We start from the raw sequence: 6,476 nt of genomic DNA on the forward strand, positions 1-6,476 counted from the left end.
AAGACCTGTAGCTTTAAAAAAAATATATATATATATATGTATATATACACACACACGTATATATTATTTATGCATACAAGAGCTGGGGTGCAGGCCAGAAGTGTGGGGGCAGGGGAGTGAGAAGATTCACCAGAGACAGAGTGGGGAGCAGAACAGGCAGGTAGACTGAAATAAACTGCTGTGGGGAGCAGCTGGTGAGACAGGAGAGGTTTGCTGTGCCATGTGGGTCAGCTCCTGGCTGGGAATCAAACTTGTGCTGCAGTGTCAGCTGATAGCTTCATAGTGTGGAGACCCAATCCTTTGCGTCACCAGGAAGGCCCAAGACCTGTAGCTTTTTGAAAAAGAAAGTCTTTGTTCACTTTCCCAAGAGGCACAAAATGGGAATGAATAATGGAAATGAATAACGTAAATAAAAAGATAACAGTAGAACACAGAGTCTCTATTTATCTGAAATTCCATATCTCTTATTTCCCCATTGTGGGCTGGGGGGGGTCTTTCCATTAGACATAAATGCTTCAAAGAATTATCTGCAAAATGGGAGCCTGGCGCAAAGGTTAGCAGGGTAAAGGCCCTTAATGGCAACCATTAAGGACAGATAAAACTGTCTTTGTTATAAACATGCTTTTTGTTATCCATCTCATCTCTCACTAGCTTAAATTAAGGCCTTCTTGGCTTCACATTCTAGGGTCATGCCATTCGCAGGTTAAAATCGGCAAGAAAACGGGGATAAGAGGCAGCAATTGGAGCATGCTTATATCAGGGAATGAGAGGGACAAAGGATAGATATGGTGTAGCTACCTACTGGTCTAATTCTTCTTGGAAGCAGACAACAAACAAGGGGGAAAAAATCCAGAAAATTTTGGCTCAAGTAGTAAGGAAAAGCCATGTGTTTCTTTATACTGCTAAATGAGGAGAGAGGACACTTGTAGTATCTTCTTCTGTTCTTAGCATTACTAGTGCCCTTCTTTGAAAAGGATGCCTGTTCCAGGCCAGCTCTGCATGTCTAGACCAGATGCAGAAATAAGTGTGAGGGAAGAGGGAGGGGGCAATAGAAAAGCATGGCTGCAAAGCCCCTCTTTCATGGGACACTACGATGCACGCTCATCTCGGTATACTTTCTCAAATCTCACCTCTGGACATTAGCTCTCCCGTGTTTGTCTTTCAAGTTCAGCTACCCAACTGGCCCAGAGTTCAATTGTTTCCATCTCTTAAATTCATCACTCTTCTTCTTCCCTACGAGAAAGGATCTCTTGTTTTCCACCTCAAAGCTTAGTAGTAGTGAGTAGCAACTCTGGCGTCGAGAGGGCTGTTGGTGGGAGCCATTGCTTACACCAGCCAGCACTGGTTAAGAAAGAAAGGTGCAATCTGGAGGTTCACTCACACCCTGCCCAAGGCGCCCTGAGGCCTCTCCGTCCGAGCCGCTGCAGTGTGGCCAGCACGCAGCCCCAGTCTGCAAGCCAGGCAAGGATCGGAGCTCGGGGCTCTCACCTCGGCCCCCACTGCCGCCAGCAGCCGGCAGCCCCCACATCGGCCCCCGCCCAGGCTTCTGCTCATGCACCCGGCTGCCTCTGCTGCAGCCGCTGCCATGGTGATGGATCTCGCGAGAACTGCCGCTAGGTGCCGCGCAGTTCTCGCGCGATCGTGGAGGTGGGAAGTATCCTGGTCGGGGGTGGGGGTGCAGCGCACTGCTCCTGTCGCTGTCGCGGCTTCCGGTGCTAGGTAGAGGGAAGGAAGGAGGAAGCCCGGGAGCGGGGTCGGGGAGCAGCCCGCGGAGATCGGCTGGGGGAGCCGGAGGGAGCGGAGCGAGAGGCGAGCGGAACCTGCGGGGGCGGAGGCGGCGGCCGCGGCCGCGGAGCTGGGAGCCGGAACAGGTGAGGAGCTGGGGAGGGAAGGCGGGCCCCCCGGAGGAGAGGCAAGGTGGGGGGCCGTGGAGAGAGCCACCTCGCCCCCGGCGACCGGCTTGGGCGGCGTAGTGCTTCCCACCCGAGAGCTCAGAGAGGGGGCGCCGGGCCAGCCCCACGCCTGCCTCTGCATTTGAAGGACGCGGAGCTGGGGTGGGGGTGGGGGGGCACGCGCGGATTTGTCCTCCGCCTCTGGGAAGCGAGCGACACAGCTAGGTTCCCTTCGTTTGCAAGAGGTGGGTTTTCCAGGGGTCGGTATTGGAGGGAGACGAAAGCAGTCCGGGGAGAGGTGATGCGGGGGTGGTGATGCCTGTTTCGCACCCTTTTCCTACAAGGGAGAGGGAATGCTGCCGTTCCTACCCCGTTACCCTTCTACCTTAATAATGGGCGGCCAGGGAGAAGCTTTGCGGTGGTGACACCACCTCCCCTGACATGTTCGGGTGCTAGAGGGTTTAGGGAGTAGCCGTCTGGACAGGCTAGCGTGGCACCCCAGGGACACTATTCTGGTAGGTGTTGCGCTTTTGGGTCTTGGGAACCGCATAAGAGGAAAAGGGCAGCAGGTTGGGAGCGGGAGGAGATGAGGCAAGAGGAGGGGGAGGGGGACCTGGTCTTGCTTGGAAAAGAGAGGTGGTGCCTTCCTCCCCCAGGCGAAGCGGGGGCGGTCTCACAAGAGGAGGGAGCATCTTGTCGCTGACTCTGAGTTTGTCTTCTAATCCGCTTTCTTTCTTTAGGAAGTACCACGATTCCTGGAACAGAAAATGGAGCCATTGCTTTACACCAATGTTTGAGGGAAGGAGGGAGGGGGAGAGGGAGTCGGGGTTGAAACTGGCCACTTGATTGGTAAAGTAGGAAATCCTCACTGGGGGAGTTCCCATCTTTTTGGGTTGTATCCTAGCTCCACCTGGCCAGGCCAGGCTGCATGTGGTATGTAGTCCAGAGTATAGTCAAGAGTGAGAAGAAATAGTAAGGTCATCCAGGTGAGGGAGAAGTGTAACTTAAAACCTGCTCTGCTGCTATTGGATTGGGTCACTCACCACTGGTCTATGGCATGAAAGTTTTATTGGTAGGAGATCTGCTTCAGGAGTCTGATTGCTTGGGTCAGTGCAACAGGACACAATCTAGTCTCTGCAAACTTCCTTCCCTGTCTAATCAGGTGGTGACAATCTTTCCTGCCCTTTTGTCTGGAGCTTCTCGCTGGGATGTCTCCACTTGCTCTGACGGGCATGGGACTATAAATTGGCTATTGCACATTAGACCTGCGTTTGAATGAACCTTGGATTCAGCTGAGAAGGCACCTATGTTTCACATTCACATTCACAGCTGACTACAGTTTAAGGAAAGGAAGAGACGGCTTGGCTGTCAGGGAGCATGCCTGGAAGTAGCAGAGCAAGATGCAAAGACCTGTAGCTTTAAAAAAAAAAAATATATATATATGTATATATACACACACACGTATATATTATTTATGCATACAAGAGCTGGGGTGCAGGCCAGAAGTGTGGGGGCAGGGGAGTGAGAAGATTCACCAGAGACAGAGTGGGGAGCAGAACAGGCAGGTAGACTGAAATAAACTGCTGTGGGGAGCAGCTGGTGAGACAGGAGAGGTTTGCTGTGCCATGTGGGTCAGCTCCTGGCTGGGAATCAAACTTGTGCTGCAGTGTCAGCTGATAGCTTCATAGTGTGGAGACCCAATCCTTTGCGTCACCAGGAAGGCCCAAGACCTGTAGCTTTTTGAAAAAGAAAGTCTTTGTTCACTTTCCCAAGAGGCACAAAATGGGAATGAATAATGGAAATGAATAACGTAAATAAAAAGATAACAGTAGAACACAGAGTCTCTATTTATCTGAAATTCCATATCTCTTATTTCCCCATTGTGGGCTGGGGGGGGGTCTTTCCATTAGACATAAATGCTTCAAAGAATTATCTGCAAAATGGGAGCCTGGCGATTATTGCTGAAGGAGCTAGTGAATGCTCTCTGTGGTGGTTGGCCTAAGAATTGGTGCCAGTGAACGGTGGCTGCTATTATACTGAATGCGAGCATAAAGGAGCTGGACAGTAGGCTGGAGGAGTGGAAGTGAAGTCTTAATTGCACAAAGGGCCACACTGTGTGTGCTCATCTCTGCTAGTCTCTCTTCCACTGGAATTGTAAGAGGAAATGAACTCAGGACAGTGGGCGGGATTTGTTGGTTAGAAGGAGGAACTTCTGTAAAACTAGATTTGTTAAAGCTGAGTATATAAGTGTGGAATGTGCTTCCCCATATACCTTTAGAAAGGGATGCCAAGAGATCCAAAACTGAAAGCACATGACTGTGTGGCTCTTTACGATTTTGTTGCAGGTAAATTTAGAGGCATAATGGCATAGTAATTAAGAGTGTGAACCTTGGATTAGAGACAGTTGTTCGAATTCTGCTTCTGTTAATTACTAGTTGTATAATTTTTGTGGAATTGTCTTCTCTTAGTTTCATTTTCCTCATCTGTAAAGAGTATGATAATGATAATACCTCTTTTGTAGTGTTGTCTTGAGAATTAATTGAGATGATAGATGCAAAGCACTTAGTATTGCACAAAGCACATAGTAAGTCCCAAATAAACGTTAGCTATTAATAATCATTACCATAGCGGTGATAATATGAGCACTCAGGGCTGCCTAAAAGGAGAGAGGTTTACAAAAGAACAATTTGCCTCCTGAGGTGCCTGTGTAGAGAAATGATTGTTACCATGACTTTCTGTGCTGCTCATAGGCTTATGAGCAATGAAATCTTTTTTCAGCAGCAGTTTCATAGAGGCAGCTCCTGCTGCCAGAGTGGGAGGTGAAGCTGGAGCCAGACAGGGGCCCTGAACCCTCAGCTTGGATTAAGGGTAAGGACATGGGGCTTAAGAGTAGTGTTGATGTTAAAAAGTCAGTGTGACTCTGAGGTAATGGTTGACTCTCATAAATGAACACCTTGGTTAACCTGGGACAGAAATTTAGATTCCTAGATTTTGTTTTAGGTCTCATAAGTATTTCAGCATCCTCCATTTCCTGCCCCGTTTCTCTTAATTTACTCATATCACCTTTATATATCTGCCTTTGAGTGTGTTTTAAAATATATTGTATTAAGGCCCAGAATTGCGATATCTGTGTAATTTTTTCTGCTATACCTTTTCTGACATTTGTTGCAAATACAGGCTGAGTGCTAGTATAGCTTTTTGACATGAGAAGACCTGGGAAGCATTTAGAAAGAGTTCACAGACATTCGGAGGCTTTCTATTGTGATCTGGGAAAGAACTGTCTGAACAAGGATTCAGTGAATGCATTAGAATTTTGTTGTGGTCTTCTGCAAAGTTTCTGTTATGTCATATGCACTAGAAGGGAAATAGCTCAAGATTTCAGGGATCCACCATTATCACCATATTCTTGAAGAAAGGAGGTGACTGGTGTGGCAAGTCTTGTGGAACCTTTTAGCTCCCTCATTACTGGTGAGAACCTGACATGACCCTTCTTTATGAGTTGATGCCCAAGAGTGGCAGTCTTGAAGGTTTAAACTTCGACATGATTTAGAATGCAGATTGCAATAGTTTTTGTCCCGCTTCTGTTTCAAAGAGGCAATGGAATCTTAACCTTTGACAAAGTCTTACTTGAAGATTTGAAGTCGGAAACAAAGCATGAAAGTGGAGCTGCTTAGGCGGTGCTGGCGAGTGGGGGTGCTGGCGAGTGGGGCGCATGATTAGAGCTTCTCGTGTGAGCCCCTCCCCTTCCTCCAGGCAGTCCCTGAATCTCATCCGAGGATCCCTAGGGTTCTAAGAACATGTCACATGCTGGAATGGGATCCACCTGTGGAATCCTGGCTTCCTCACCCTCACAAATACTTTGGCACCATCAGTAGAACTTCACTTCTCAACAGCAAGCATGTTGGTCACGAGCTCTGGATTAGTCATGCAGCTAGGTGCTGAGACATGAAACATGAATAAGGCCGGATCCCTGCTGGCAAGTGAAATACTTCCCGAACACTTTTTCATCAGGGCACACACAGGATGGTAATAGTGCGACCAAACATACTTGCTTACAACCTGAGATTAATGGCCCAGGGAGACTGGCCACGTTAGGCCTTATCTAGCTGTCTAGTACTAGGGGGATCTTCAGCTGACCCATAGTGGACTAAGGGCACATTGGAAAGTTCCAGCTCTGGACAGTGAAACAGACAACATGAATAAAACATACCGTGATTACCCTAGAGCAGAGCATGTTTGACAAGCTGGGCCATCATGGTCTGCTCTGGTTCCCCAGAGGGAGGCTGCTCCCTGACTTCTGTAACCCAGGCTGCTCAGTAGTGGCTGGCTTTGTCCAGACCATGGCTTCCTATTTATTTATTTATTATTTATTATTATTTTTAAAGATTTATTTATTTGTGCAAACAGAACTGGGGTACAGGCCAGAGGCTCAGGGGCAATGAGAGGCTTCACCAGAGACAGTGGGGAACAGAACAGGCAGATCGATGAAGTACACTGCTGAGGGGAGCAGCAGGTGGACCAGGAGAGGTCTGCCACGCCATGTGGTCACCTCCAGGGCAGGCGGGAATCGAACTCATGCGGAAG

The 6,476-nt window shown here is 48.6% G+C and overlaps 1 protein-coding gene across 1 annotated transcript in view; it reads left to right on the forward strand.

The window, feature by feature from the left end:
* The first annotated feature begins 1,647 nt into the window (after positions 1–1,647).
* ARF3 (ADP-ribosylation factor 3) overlaps positions 1,648–6,476 on the forward strand; it is a 17,435-nt gene continuing 12,606 nt past the window's right edge. Inside the window, exon 1 of the mRNA XM_004692792.2 lies at positions 1,648–1,871. The gene's annotated coding sequence lies outside the window, so the exon portion shown is untranslated. The remainder of the gene's footprint in view (positions 1,872–6,476) is intronic.

This window comes from Condylura cristata, unplaced genomic scaffold (assembly GCF_000260355.1).
Source record: "Condylura cristata isolate star-nosed mole 26May11 unplaced genomic scaffold, ConCri1.0 scaffold00034, whole genome shotgun sequence".
NCBI lineage: Eukaryota > Metazoa > Chordata > Mammalia > Eulipotyphla > Talpidae > Condylura > Condylura cristata.